General features: G+C 31.7%; 1 pseudogene; it reads left to right on the top strand.

The window, feature by feature from the left end:
* The first annotated feature begins 2,912 nt into the window (after positions 1-2,912).
* The window catches only part of LOC124358345, a 36,237-nt pseudogene continuing 23,269 nt past the window's right edge, over positions 2,913-15,880 (top strand).

Raw genomic sequence — 15,880 nt, 5'->3', positions numbered from 1 at the left:
AGCAATAACGCCATTGCCCCAAATCAATATTGTTACATTAACCAGACAATAATTATTTTTACATAAACAACAAATTAAGTGTTTTTATTGGTATACGAAAAAATGACCCTAGTGATTTGTGTTTATGTCAATACATAGCTTAGAAAATATACGGACCAGGAGATAATTTACTTTCATAGTTAAAAGTCATTTTTATTTAGTATACTAATTTTAATGGTTCCACAAGAGTTTAGTATTTTAATTGAAAATATAATATTTCAGGATATTGTTTGTTAAAAAACAGTTCTCTTCATTTAACATTCGTATAGGGATTTCTTTATAGAATTGCAATTCATACACGATTATAGGTTTTAAAGAACTTTGAGATACATTATTAATTATTTTACATTATTTAACGTTGTAAACTATTTACACTTAAAAACCAAAACCTGAGTATCGTCTCCAATGTACGGAGTATAAAGGATAATAAATAAAGTTGCCCGAGGTGGAGTAAGGCAGCAATATAGAGTACCCCCCACGCCTTTTTATTGAGATAGTACTAGTACAATACTAAACGATTACTTAGACATTCTGATAATCTCATACCAAGTATCCAGTACAAAATAATGAGTGGCGCCACACACCACGTGGTTTTGCACGTTAACAAGTTTTTATACCTCATGTCAATCTGTCAATTAGGTCTACATGCGTTACTTACATCATATGTTAAAAAAATGTCACATACATGTTTATTTACTTTTTGCGATTTTCTTGGATGCCATCATAGTTTTCCCATAAGGACTAAGACAATGTAAAAGTGTTGCCTAAAAACTCAGGACAAATTCAGTAGAGATGTACATACACCATCCATCGAACTTCTATTTAATATATATAATATATCTATATAATATACTTAGTATATATATATATTATAGAATGACCATATATATAGAGAAATGAAGCTTTATATATAATTTAAAAAGATCTTAAATTTACATCTTTTTAATTATTACTAACATCTGTTTTTACACGTGGGGTCCCATCCTACCTATTTTCAAATATAATAAAATCTGCAACTAAAAAATCGTTCTCTATGACATGTTTTGTAAGTGTAATATTTGCAAAAAGTAATATTGTGCTAATAAATATTAAAATCGAATATAAAGTTTTACTTATATAAAATATACATTTTTTAATTAAACTTTTCCACATAAATAAACTTACAAAATACTGAAGGGTACAGCAAGGGGAAAAACAACACTCAGTAAATAGGATTGTTAGATATTTCAACCAATTTTCCTCCTTGATTGAAATAAAAAATAGGATCAACAAGTTAATTGTGTGGTTTTCTCCAAGCCTTTTTTAAGCTCATGTTTTGTCATGTTTGTTGCTTTTTACTAATAACAGGGATATATAATGCAATAAACATTAAAATTTTTATTAGAAAAAGATTACAAGGGACGATTAACAATTATTACTTTTTACAATACACAACATGCTTATGATAGCTCTGTACAGGAAGTAAAATACAAATAAATGCGATATTTAGCGACTGAATGCAATTACATATCAGTATGTTTTATTTAGAAAACTTAATTGATTAATTTTAATAATACTGCATTTCCAATTATTGTGCATTCTTTTAGTTTTCTTTTTCATTAAATTCATAAAAGTCTATAATTCTTTAGAAAAACTTAAGTGAGCATTTTAAAATGTAGTGTTTTATCAAGTTCTATACTTACTTCCTTTTATATTTTGGCCAAGAAGCTATAATTACACTTAAGCCTAAAAGGCTTTCGCACTATCTCTGGAGTGACAGGATATTCTGTATATGTAAGGTTGGATGGAGAGGCCACCTCCTGTCGGGAACGCATGAGAAGGGATACTATCTCAGTGAGGAGGAGCTTGGTTCCAGCATTTTCCTGTTCAAAGCGGGCAGAGGGAGCCATATTCCCTCATTTTTATGCTTAATAACCTTAAAACTACGGAAGCCAAATCCACTTCAACAATCACGCTTCGAAGTAAACTAAACCTTTTTACCCCCATTATCTCGACATTTAAGACTTCGAGGTTTGATGTAACTATTTAAATTACGAATTACTTCAAATAGTTGCATACTTATTACCCCTAAATCTAGATATCTAGTAGTCGTGTATTTTTATAGTAAGCTAATACATTACCCTATAATAAATCAGTTATAAATGTAAATTAATCAATATTCTTTCAAGGATAAAATGTAAATGACATAATGCTGGCTTTGTAGAGTGCTAGTAACAGAGAAGGCGTTGGCTTTGATATCCTTGTTTGACACATTCTACAATGTTAGTTAATTCATCCTAACACCACCGCAATAATCGTGATTTTTGCATGTCGTATGAAATTATACACATTCGTTATACTATAAATTTTTTTACATATATAAATTCGAATTAAATAGGTTTACGGTCATAACATAAGTCTAAGGATCTAAGCCGTTAACTACAAAGTCCCTTAAAACTCTAAATGTCCTGTTTTAAACTATCTGAAACACTTAATTTGTGTTTATTACTAAATTATGCAATATCTTTGGTTCATTTTTGTTCTAGAGCTTGTACAGTTTTTCCTAAATACATAACAGCATAGCATATTTAGTTGTTATGTGTTTTAAATCCCTTATTCTAATACCATGCCTTATAACGAGGGGGGTAAATAAATTTAAACATAGGGAGGAATACAAGTGGATAAAGGCTCGACTCCTAGGTTATCTCTGCCAATGGAGGAAGATTCATAACTCACAAAAATAGAAAAAATGCTGTGAAATAAGGAGGTAATAACTCGCAGCAAACGGGTTTATTTTACGTCTTGTAAATTATATGCATATTAATTGTGTCTTTAATATACGTTTGGTGTGTGCCCAACGCTGTTAGTGAATAAACCTGCCATTACTGACAACAATGCAGGGACTGGAGGCTGGTAGACTGGGACGTTCTCTCCGGTGTTGTCGCTTTTTACAACAGTCCACAAAAGTTTTGCATTCACAATACGCTATAAAGCATAAATATTTGCAAGTATAACCACTAGATCTCTGATATTTTAATTATTGAGTAGTAAAGACGCGGTTGTATTTAATAGCCTCATTGTTTTTAACCATCAGACGTGCAATACGTCTGACACCACAAATATGGAAATCTAGAAATGATATGCAATGGGAATGCAAGTGTGTAATAGTATCTCGTTCTTCTAGATGGTTTTGTTATGTGTGGTTAAGTGGATAATTGATTCAGAATTATTATTTTAGTACGTGATACATTAATTTATTTTTTTTATAGCAAAACCGCATTTCCTTTTTTAAACTTTGTTAGTTAGCCCAGTACTGATTTTGAAAGGGATAATAGGATTAATGAAATAGGTGGAGCCAGTGAATGAAGGTAAACAAAGTCCAGTGTGTTGGGCGGATAGCCAGGTTAGGGGTCATAGGTGTTTTGCTCCCATACCCTAGAGATTACCAAAAAAATATGTTTAAAAAATATCGACCTTAGCATTGTAAGCATGCAAAGAAAATAAAAGTAGTATTTCTAAATAGTGAATGTAAACAATATGTTTTCTTAGGATGTTTAATTGCAGCGTAAAAGATTCTGATACATTGAATTGTATATTACCGGACCAACGATAAGTCGTGAGATTAAGGTTTCGCTGCCCGCCGCCAACCTACCGACAGCCTACAGTGAGCAGTCGAAAGAATACTAATCGAAGTATTAGGTTAACATAAAAACTTGGTAATTACATGTGTGATATTCGGTTTAAACTGTCTAACTGGTACATTCTTGTAGTACCCTAATGGTAAGTAAGACACACCTTCTTAACAAATATTAATTACTGAATTGGTAAATTGAAAACATAATTGAATTTGTTACTGTTTATTCTTCTAATTAATACTGAAGAGACACAACAGCCGTGAGCTGACAGGTTCCCGTCGACCATGGCCTGTCCACCAGAAGCAGTAACATTTTTTTCTTACAATAGTTTTGACCTCCCTTGTCACCCGACGTTCGAAATAAGAAATCAAACTGGATGGGTTATTATTCTTTTTCATGTGACTTATTTGATCTCTTTAAAATTAATTTTAAATATTCAAAATCTAATAAGAATTGGAGGGGAGGACATTGGGCTGTTGTTTCGACGCTACAGCCAAAACGGGGCTCGAGAACTACTGCGTAAACATTCAAATATCTTCTTTCTTTCAGATACAAATTTTATTATAAGTAATTAATATATATAATTCAAGCGGACATATTAGTGTTACTTACTTTATAAGGAGCTAAAAATATGGAGGTTTTGAATCTGGCTGAAACAATCTGCTGAGTAGGGGAGTGCAAAGTACAGAAGCTAGAGGATCCAGCATTCACTGCTGAGGGCGTAAGATAATCTAAATGAAACATTAACACATAAAATACGCCTTTCTTGTAATTATCTTAGGTTTAGATTGTCCCTATCTAGTTCTTATTCACAGATTCTTCTAAGTACACGAATTTTATTGAATGAATCACTTAGGTGTTTTACGCATTCAATGAGAAGGGGAGTGTAAGTTTAAAATGGCCGCATTGTGATGGGGGGGGGGGGGGGTGGGGGGGGGGGGGGGTGGGGGGGGGGGGGGGTGGGGGGGGGGGGGGGTGGGGGGGGGGGGGGGTGGGGGGGGGGGGGGGTGGGACCATATGTTTAATAAATCTATACTGTTTAAATAAACATTTTAGGGCAAATATTTAAGTATGTAGTGTTAATACTACATATAAGAGAGACAAAATTATTAAATTTTTACTACAGATTTGCATACATGTTATAAAATTAAACTTAGTTGTTTTTTTTGACAGAAGTAGTCATCTCAGACCTGCTTATTTATAGATCTTCTTGATGGGGACAACAATGCAAACTCCACTGTGACAATTAGAAATATCTTAGACTTGAAGCAAATTACAATTGGTCCGAAAAGTAGACGCTGTATGAGCGACAGTAGGGGTCTTCTGAAAATATATATGAATATTATGCATGCATGAATAAAAATTCAGGACCCTTCCCCTCAATTTTGTTTTAAAGTTATACAGGGAGATAATCTTTGGGTTAGTGCGAGTAAAGTACAGTCTCTGAAGCATTTTGGGCTACCCATTTTTTTCGGATTGGAATAGTACTTAACATGAAATTTTGGAACTGTAGCCACATGAACACAAAAAGTGATTATAGTGTGGTGATGTGTGCTTTTACACCAGGGTGGATGAATATAATAATATATAGGTGGGAAATATAAATGTTTTAATAAAAAATAACTTCACCATTTCAATATAGGGAGATATTGTCACCTAAAGGTGGTCGTTTTTTAGCATTCAAAATGCATGTTTTATAGAAATTGTTTTGCAAATATCTAAAAAACTACACAATTTTTAGAGAAAAAAATGGTAAGAAATATTAACACTATTAAATAACAAAGAGGTTGCTTTTTGTTTTATTTTTATAGGTGGTATATAAATCAAATTATAGCTCATTGAAGTTGAAGTTGATTTTCAAGATAGGATGAATTGGAACTTTCAATTTCATTTAGCGGAGAAATGAACGCTTTTACTTAAAAAAAAAAACTTTTTTGAGGTACTTGAATAAACCTTTAAACCAAGGTCCAAGTAAAAAGTCATTAGCTTCAAAATTAATGAATTTACAGTGAAAATAAAATTGTTTTCTTGATTTTTGAGAAACAAAATTGGTATTAACATCTATTACTTGACAGCAAACATTTAAATTAAGTGTAATTCATCACCAGTTTACTTTATTCATATGTCAAAAATAAGTTTAGGGAGTTTGGATGGATTTAGATGCTTAAAAAAAATTGAATAAATATTTCATTATATATTTAACAGGTTAATGGGAGTAGACCTCCTACCTCCACTCATGTTAGGTACACTTTTCTCTGGAACCATTGCAGAGATCTGTAATTTTAACACTTATTTATATATTCATTATTAAGACTTTATCTAGTGGGATTCATTCTTTCTTTGTCAGAGAAGAAATTATACTTGTTTTCAAAATATGTTTTTGAAACACTTAAAATAATTATCCAAAAAGGTCATGAAATAAAAAGAAAAAAGTATTTTTGAAATCTGCTGTGGTGTGATTGTTAACTATCACTTTCCTACACATGTGTTTCATATTTCAAGGTTCTAGCTCAAGTAGTTTATCAGAAAAGTGTACCTAATATGTAAAAAAACAATGTTCTTTTAAAAAATTGCTTTAGATTAATAAAATTACAACTGACCCTTTTAATAACTTCCAGTAGCATAAAAAAGGATTGTCTGGAACTTAATCTTCTTGAAATTGATCCTCATCCTTGAAATTGGTCCTCATTCAAATATAATTCATAAGCAACTTTTCCATAAATAATGTTAACACTATGTTTCAATAACATAATTTATTTTTTTATAAGGGATAGGTCTTCTATGAGTTTTTGGGGGGAATTAAAAAGTTCAAAATATAATCATAAAAAAATCAAAAAACTTTTTGAAGAAAGTCACAATTTATCATATGTATACCAGTAAAACATTTCAAGCCTTCAATAAAACATTTTATTCTTTGTTTTATTACTAGCTGTTACCCTCGGCTTCGCACGCAAATCTTAAGAACCAAAGTCCTTATATTAGCCTACTTAGTAAAAGCAATTATGCGCAATTGGCTGCGGGTAACAGCTAGTTCGTCAATAAATTCGTCGTAGTATTTTATAACGAAAACTCTTCATTTTCAATAAAATACCAATTACAACCAAATACCCACGGCTTCGCACACGATTTCCTACAGAAAAAATTGGGACATAGGAGGCATATTTCTTTTGAATGTCGTTATTACCCTTCTGAGATAAATGATAGTCACTGAAAGATACTCCAAGCTCATGATCTATTTAAGATTTAAATTTTAAAACAGTCTCAATATGCACCTGTGAAATAACTGGAATTTTTCTCCAATATTCCATGATTTTTGTATACAATTGAACTATATTAGACCATCGTGGACAGGAGTCAAAAAGTCAGAATTCATTAGCGCACATACAATGTAATAAATGAAGGCGCACTCAATGTAATTTTGAAACGACAATAGGCATATTTTTAGGTACATATTATTACAGTCTAATGATTATGAGCTTCAGGTGTTAAGCGAAATTGCGTATGGTTTTTATTTTAGGCTTTGCGCGGTGTATCACTTCTGGATCAAATTAGTTATATCTCCGATGCCATGATTGAGCTTGCTTTGTTGTCTCGATTGAGAGAATATGTACACACGGAGTTTTGAGAACCATACTTCTGTCTAGTAATTTTGATATCTGCATTGCTCTTTTGATCAAGCACGAGCATGGTGTATATTAGATTAAATATTGCAGTTAAAGGTGAATTTTTACGTCAAATTTGAATTGTATTATCTGGATAGTAAAGTCTATGATTAACAGTGATTGCAGAAACAGTTGAAACAAAATTTGCTGTTTCTCTTAATTCTTACTCTATGCTTTCAAACTATAAGTGTAAAGAAATTTAAAATAGTAAATTAAATGATATAAACATATATTTCTTTTGTCGCATTATATATGTTTACAAAGAACAGCTGAGTTTAAATTTGAAAAGGCTCTTTCACTTAATAACATATGTTTGCTGCAATGCATTTCTTACGGATATTGGATATTTCTGTAACTTTTTAGAGACCAGTGGGGCGGAATACCTGAATCGGGAACGGGATAAAAAAGTATCCTATGTCCTTCTCCCAGTTCTTAGCTACCTCCCTACCAATTTTCCAGCCAAATCGGTTCATTCAGCCGTTCTTGACTTATAAATAGTGTTAACTAACACACGACTTTCTTTTATATATATATAGATATAGATAAGGTGTGGTTTTTAAGGGTTGCAACTGTTTAATGAGTGATAAGTTTTTTTGATAAATAATAAAAGGTTCAATATATTATGAATGCACCAAAAGTTCTTTTTAAGCTACTAAAAACTTTTTCCTCTACATTTTTGGGCATAAAGGGATAGTTTTTAAGGATTTTTAAGAGTAGGAAAGTAATTTAATTTCCTACTTTATATTGAAAAACTTCAAAGGAACTTTACCCAACATATTTGAATATGAATTTAAATCTTTAAAATTCGTAAATCTGGACTTTTTGAGTATTTCATACAATTGTTTTTACCTCCAAATTGCAAAAAGCACACATTGAGACAATATCACTTTTAAAGTTGAGGGTCAGATGAAGGTGGTATGCAAATTTTCAAAAGTAATTCCATGTAATCAGAAAAAATTTGGTTCTTTTATCTATTTTTTCACCTTTCAGTCACTGTATTAGTGGTACAAATGTGGAAAGGAAGTTTCATTTTGGTAATTTTGAAAATGTTTTGTGTCCTGCAAAAAATGCAAGGATTTTGGGGGCAAAACTCCAAAATTTTCAATGTCAACCCGTCTTAAGTGACCCCTTATTTTGAAGAGCATAAAAACAAACTTAAAGAATGGTGAAAACCAGAGGATTGCTTCAAGATTAGTCAATGAATTGCAACATTTATAACACTTTGTGCGGTTTAAAACTTTCCAATCATAATGTGAGCATTGACACAGTGAAGGGCCTTAGGAAGATTAGCGTAACTTGTCATGACAGTCTCCCCACCTTCACTATGACTTCAATATTTACAAAATTGTTCACTGCCAATTGGGTCTATTTGGATGTCTTAAATTATACTTATTTCCCACCAGAAGCCTGTTTGTTGATGATGTTGTTATTATGTTGATAGATGAGGTTGGTGATTTGGCCTGTTGGTGCTTACTAGTGTGGTGCTAGCTGATGAGGGTGAAGCCTCTGTAGAAGTGGATGATTCTTCTGTTGATGACGTAAGTTAAAATTTTAAATTAATTTCACTAGTTTTTGTTTCTACTACATAGTAAGTTATGATTGTACTATATTACATTTAGTAGGTCGTGCAAATTCAGCATAATTTGTCTAAGTAATATGATGGTATCTTATGTGTATAATGGCACAGAACCAGGGTATCTTAATTTATGTAAATTTATACTGATAGTTTTCAGTATTTATATTTTCTAAGTTAGTACGTATCATATTAGAGAAGACAGAGGATATTGTAAGAAAAATAGTCCAGGTTTGCCAAAAGCTAGTGGAGTCACTGCCGTTAATCAGCTCAACCAAATTGGGTACCTCTACACCAAATGGTGTAGGCGCCCGTATCTCCCAACTATTTTGAGGCAATGGTTATTTTCCGTGATGGTTTCCTGGTGAATCATGATACGTTGAATTACCTGAAGAGGAATTCAGGACACTGTTATGCTATATGAATTTATATGAAATGGAAGGAATGTTGTCAATCTGTGGATTCTGTTTTCTCAAAACCAGAGTAACCTCCTGGAGAGCACCATGATCTACGAAAGCGACTCCCAAAGGACTGATTTCACCATTTTAACTACTGACGTTGAGGTGGTATTTCACATATTTCAATATTTTAATTCAACTCGTTCGAAAGTTATTGCGCATACAGACAGAAATCTAATTTCATCATCAAGTGTTTTTATAATTTTAGGTATGAGTGAGATGTAAATTGACTAAGTAGGATTGCAAGAAAAACGGAAGTAGTCCTTTCATGAAACTGATAAAATAAAAGTTACAGGTTGTTTATGGTAAAAGTAAATATGAGGTGGATAGAATCAAATTGTCTGCAAAACCTGGCATGTTTTTGATGATAAATGTTTGCTGGTGAAGCCAGCATATTACAATCCCCGTTATAATGTTTGTAATATAAATTTGTCTGCATGATATACAATATGATTGTATTCACAGTCTCGACATGAGAGTTGCTGGCAACGCCAGTACTTTCCTACCTTATGGTTGTTGGTATAAGATTGCTGAGAAAGTTTGATGCATTTTCAATATAAACTTTTAAAATATAACTGTTTTTTTTTGTTAACCTGAAACTGGTGGTCAGATTTCTCTTAAATGTAGCCACATTTTCAATATAAACTTTTAAAATGTAACTGTTTTTTTTTGTTAACCTGAAACTGGTGGTCAGATTTCTCTTAAATGTAGCCACTGTATCCTTGTGAACATAACTTATTTCAAAAAAAGTGAATTTGGAATTTGTGATTTCTTTAACACTTATGATTAGTGATTAAATTATAAAATATTACTAACGTTTTTAACAGAAATACAGTGTCAGTAGTTCATATTGTTGTGTATGTCACAAGCATACAACAATCTTTTGTTTCTAAGGATGCTAATAATACCACAAAAATTGTTAAATACAATAAAACAAAAATAAAAATGTTCTGTGTAAAAAAACACTATCCTATCCTGTGTGTATTGTTTTAATTTCTTAATTAAGATTTATTCATGAAACAACAACAATCAAATAAAATGGACTCTTGAGATTTTCTTATGATTATTTAATTTTCCATGAAGTGCCCTCCATTGTTGGCACTATAAACAAGAATCCTGTTCTACAGTAATATGAATGAAAGTAGAGGATAAGTGGCATGAAATAATGTTAGCATTGTTTTAATTACTGCTCATAGCTGCAATGCTAACTACTTACTGTACTCAAGTAAATATACTAAGCTAGGAGTTACATAACTAAACATTAGGAGTGTCTTATCATTATTATTTCTTTTGTTAGACCTAGCAAGTAATACCAATGTAGCCTTCCATTTTATTATTTAATTCCTGAAGACTTTTGTTAAGTAGTAGGATTTTGTATGCCAAGTGTATTTTTTTAAACGTTCTTATCTGTTTTCTTTTTTGTATGGAGAAGAAGGAAATTGGGCTTATAATGAAACTGATACAGTTCCCATATGCATTTAGTACACAATTTCTATTTAAAACTGACATATGTGGTACATTTATGTAAAAATTTGACTTTGGATTAAGTAAAAAACTTTTGTTACAATGTATATAAGCAAATAAATAGTTTCATATCTATAAAATAATATAGGAAATGTTAGCAAATGTGTTGTAACTTGTCCCCATTGTGGCTGACAAAACTATTTTTTGATGGTAATAATAATATTAAAGTCTATCTAAATCCAAAACAAGGCAGCACAGTGCTGTTTATTCATTCTGTTCTGCACTCATAGTTAATTTATTTTCACACTTAAAACAGAGCATGTGACACTTTAGTATCTAATATTTGTATGTATTCAATCATTCAATACAATCGTATGTTAAAATACATCCAATAAAAGTAAACTTATCATTACTTAAATTAAAATCTAATAACATTTTTTATTGGAGATTCAAACGAGTAAATAGACTTTAAAGTAGAATAGGGTTTTTTACATAAAAGATTATTGAATATTTTTCTGTTGGGTTGAATAAATGGCAATACTGGTTTATTTATTATTAAATAGTAGTTGTTTTCAAGCTTTCTTATAATCTGAATACCAAACATTCTTGGTATAGTTTATGTGAAATTCAATTTATTAGTTTAGACCTTGTCTATGCATGAGATCCATAATACCTTACATCAGTACTTAACATTTAGCACTCACCTGAAAACCAAAACTTGTTATATATCTGACTATCGTTTATTACAACTGGACCGAACTGGAGTGAACTTCTGTACTGTAGCATACATGTTGAAACTGGCACTAGTTCTTAATTATAAATTATGAAACTTAACTATAAATTTATGTATGTTTTGAAACATTATGAAACTTGAATCTTTTTACTACATTATGATTAAAACCTGATTGTTTTGAAACTTTATTATTTGAAATCACAAATTAGAAACTTGATATTATGAGCCTGGAGGTTATGAAATTTTCCTAAGAAATAATACTGATCCCTTTTGTTAGTCATTGTAATTGTATGTTCAATGCTCTTAATATTCAATTCATAATTTTCTCTTATTGTTCAGAGCAAAATATTTAATTGAACACCAAATATTTATACCATATCTATTTATACTAAATATTAGGCTTAAAATACTACCTTTTAGTTAAAAGATACAGAATATTGATTTTTGTTGTTAAATAGAAAAAGTATTCAAAACTGTTATAAAATTATTACCATAATGTGTAAGTTATGAGGGTGTGGTTTTAAAATAACTATATTTGAACAGTTTGTTAGTTCAATTTTGTTGTTGAACATTATGTCCAGTAAAGCTTAGAAGGGAAGTAAGAGTTTGAATATTAGTACAAAAGTTTTAAATGGGGAGAGAGCCACTTAAAAAGCAATTGTTGGGACCCTCCCTCAGGCCATTGACCTGCTGTGTGCACTGTAGTTGTTGGTTTTCTATCTTTGTATAACTGATCCCCGTTAGCTGTGGTTAATTCATCAACATTATATATATAGTTCAACTGTTGTTTTAAACAATTAAAAAATCAAAGTTAATTAGATTTTATATTATTCAATCATTTTGTATGAAATTACGTTTTATTGTTATTTTATAATTGTAAATTTCTAATGTTTTAGGCTGAAGCTACTGTAGAAACTGTAGAGGATATAAGTTATGTGACGCCTACTTTGCCTTCTGGATCGTCTGTTTATATGGCCGAGCATTTTGATGACCCAAACAAGTTTTAAAAAGAAATGGATTAAATCTGAGGCAAAAAAAGAAGGAATTGATGAAGACATAGCTAAATATGATGGTAAGATGATTTAATTAACCTAGATATGTGTATAGTTTCATGGAATTGATAGATATAGAATAAAAAACCGTAGACAAAATGAAAATTTTGTTACAGCACTACTGTTATGTTAATGTAGGATTGTGGGAGGTTGGAGGCAGCGGAGAGAGATCCGCTAAAGGGAGATTCAGGTCTGGTGCTCAAGTCAAAGGCCAAACATTCGGCCATTGCAGCCAAGCTGGACCGGCCTTTTGTGTTTTGGAGAGCGGCCACTAGTGGTGCAGTATGAGGTGCTACATCAGACCGGGCAAGAGTGTGGCGGAGCATATCTCAAGCTGCTGAGTGTGGATCGGCAGTCTGCTGACCTGCGCCAGTTGCATGATAAGACTCCTTATACCATCATGTTCGGTCCTGACAAGTGTGGCAATGATTATAAGGTATACTCTCTCAACATTACAAAAACAAGTATTTTACCATATTAACTGCTGCACCCAAATTCTGTCACTCTTGTGATCCTCAACCTACACAAACAGCTCCTTTAACCCATTCAGTGCTAGACAATTTTTTGGAATGTTAGTCAATAATGCCAAAAATATGTTGTAGGTGTTATCCAAAAGTGCTGTACTATTTTTAGCAATTTTCGTACGGTTATTATAAAATATCATAAATTGACAAATTGTTTATAATTTTTGTTTTGTTTTGTAAAAAAATGTGTATATTAACACTAAATATACTAAAAAACTTTCTTATATTACCAGACACACAAAGGATAACAACAATAAAATCTAAAAAATGTTTTGTTTTTTTTAAGTTTTAAGGTTTGACTCTCAATTAAAAAAAATTACACTCAGTAAAGTCAATCACCACTAAAAAGAACATTTTATTTTAAACATATCCACCAATTTTGGTAACGTATCTTATAGGGTTTATTTTAACACTGCTCACTTTTTTATGAGGAACTAAAATGCATATCTTGATTAGCAAATGTCCATTTCTTTTACAGGTTTTATTTTTTTATTATGAGTGATAGCCATAATAATAATAATAATAATATTGATATAACACTGTAGGATAGAACAAAAAGTAATAGGCCTAACATAATTTTGCCTATTTACATGACAAAAGAAATATCATTTACAAAGTTGTTATAACTTCCTCCTAAAATATATACAATGTTACAACAAAGTTGTGTAAGTATTGATTCTTGGGACTCCTGTAATCTATTCATTTTTAGCCTTCCCAACTATGTGACAGAAAGGCCATCAGTCAGAAGAAGACGAAAGAAATATTTTATGTCCATGACATCATTAAAAGAAAAGTTGACTTTTTTACTGATGGGATGCTGAAGATCAAAGTTTACTATCTCCTGTTAGCTAGACCATCAATGATGTTTATAATCCCTGGATTGTGAATTCAGTGGAATAAAAACTGTCTTTTTCTCAAAATTCAAGTAAAGGTATACGATTTGAAAGACAGTGAAATGAACTTGCTATTTTATGTATATTAACCGCTCAGAGTCATGTATGCAATCCATGAACCAAAAAAGATAAGTGGAAATATGAAACAAAATTATATTTTGGGTTAATAAGAATGGGACTGAAATCCATCAATCACCCACCAAAAATTATTTTGAGTTTAATCAGTACGTCAATATCACAGAAGATAATCTAAAATCTGCTGACCATATCATTATTTCAAGACTAGACGTGTATTGTGGTTGATGTCATTTCAGTAAAGTCTAGTTCTTGAACCTACCAATAAGAAAAATAAGAGAAATGATTGCTTTGTTAAAAGATGAGTCATGAGATATCTGCAAGATTAGCAAATCACTAAGCTAAGCTTAGCTCAACAAGTTGTTCAAAAGTTGTATTTTCCCATCTGCACTGAAAACAGCTAAAGTGTATCCAAAAAAGAAAAAAAGAGTACTCACATTGGTTATGAACTATCAACCTATTTCTACAATTCCAAACTTGATCAAAAATAATAGGAAAATAATCCTAAAAAAGGCTAATGACATTTAAATCAACAAAACTTACTGACCTTGTCAACATAGCTTTCTCAAAGACAGGTCTACAACTACAGCCACAACATTGCTAGTTGAGTTTTATCAGGTCACCTAGATGGCTGAAAATACTTTACACTCATTAAGTTTTACTCAAAAGTCTTTGATGCCTGGGCCATGATATAGCACTAGACAAGCTGGAGTCATTGAGGGTGAGAGGGATTGCATAAAGATGGTAATTCGGATCTTAGAAGCTGAAGTAAACTAATGGAGATGACACATACAGTAGTTAGTGTAACACAAACAGCTAGGGTACAGCTACTACTAGTCAGCAGAGGAATTGTACAAGAGTTAGTATTGGACCCAGTCCTTTTCATAATGACTTTTTTACACATCAAATTTTATAGCTCAGATGTTATGTATACTGATGACAACATCCTGTTGCTTATATATGAAGCAACCTTAACATCGATTCATATATAACACTTGACATACTGCTCCTTAAATGAGTAATAACGAATCGGTTTAAAAACAAAACAAACAAATTTTGGAAAGAAGGGGTGATACAATTTTAGCCTTACCTGATACAAACCATGTTGGCGTAGCAAATTCATCCCATTTACCATCAACAAAAATCTTATCTGAACATATCGATGAACTTAGTAACAAACTAAACTAAGCAGTGAACATATATTAAGAAGAATCAATATAACAATAAAAAAAAACATACCATGCACTCCTTTAGCACCATTTATAGTTAACTATTGTGGCACCTCTGGAGGAAATATCAACAGAGTGTTGACTACTTTAAAGATGGTTATAAGATCCTAAGCCAACCTGAATTGCATTACCAGATGCAGGCCAGCTATTCAAGAACTTACTGCAATGTACATACTGGAGGTAATATTCCTCATAGATAGGGTAGGACTTCCAAGAGAAACCCAGCACACAAAACTATAACACTAGGAATGCATCAAGAATTGCAGTCACCAGACACAACCCTGGCAATTCATATACAATAAATATCCTTCCAGCTGACATCAAACTGAATATCTAGCTGACAAAACACCTGTCTAAACCAAGTGCAAGAATTTTTTAACCAAAAATTGGACTGAGCTCAAACACTAATGAAAGCAAAATTTTACTACACATTACACAATATCCACCATTATTATTGTTATTATAAATATATATCTTTGCATACATTAAATGTATTACACTCCATAAGAAGTATTTACTGCACCCAGGGTTCAATGAAATGAACAATTTGTAAAAAAAGATATA

The sequence above is a fragment of the Homalodisca vitripennis genome, chromosome 3 (assembly GCF_021130785.1).
Source record: "Homalodisca vitripennis isolate AUS2020 chromosome 3, UT_GWSS_2.1, whole genome shotgun sequence".
Classification (NCBI taxonomy): Eukaryota; Metazoa; Arthropoda; class Insecta; order Hemiptera; family Cicadellidae; genus Homalodisca; species Homalodisca vitripennis.
Note: the sequence above shows the minus strand (reverse complement) of the source record. Positions and strands in the feature narration are given on the sequence as shown.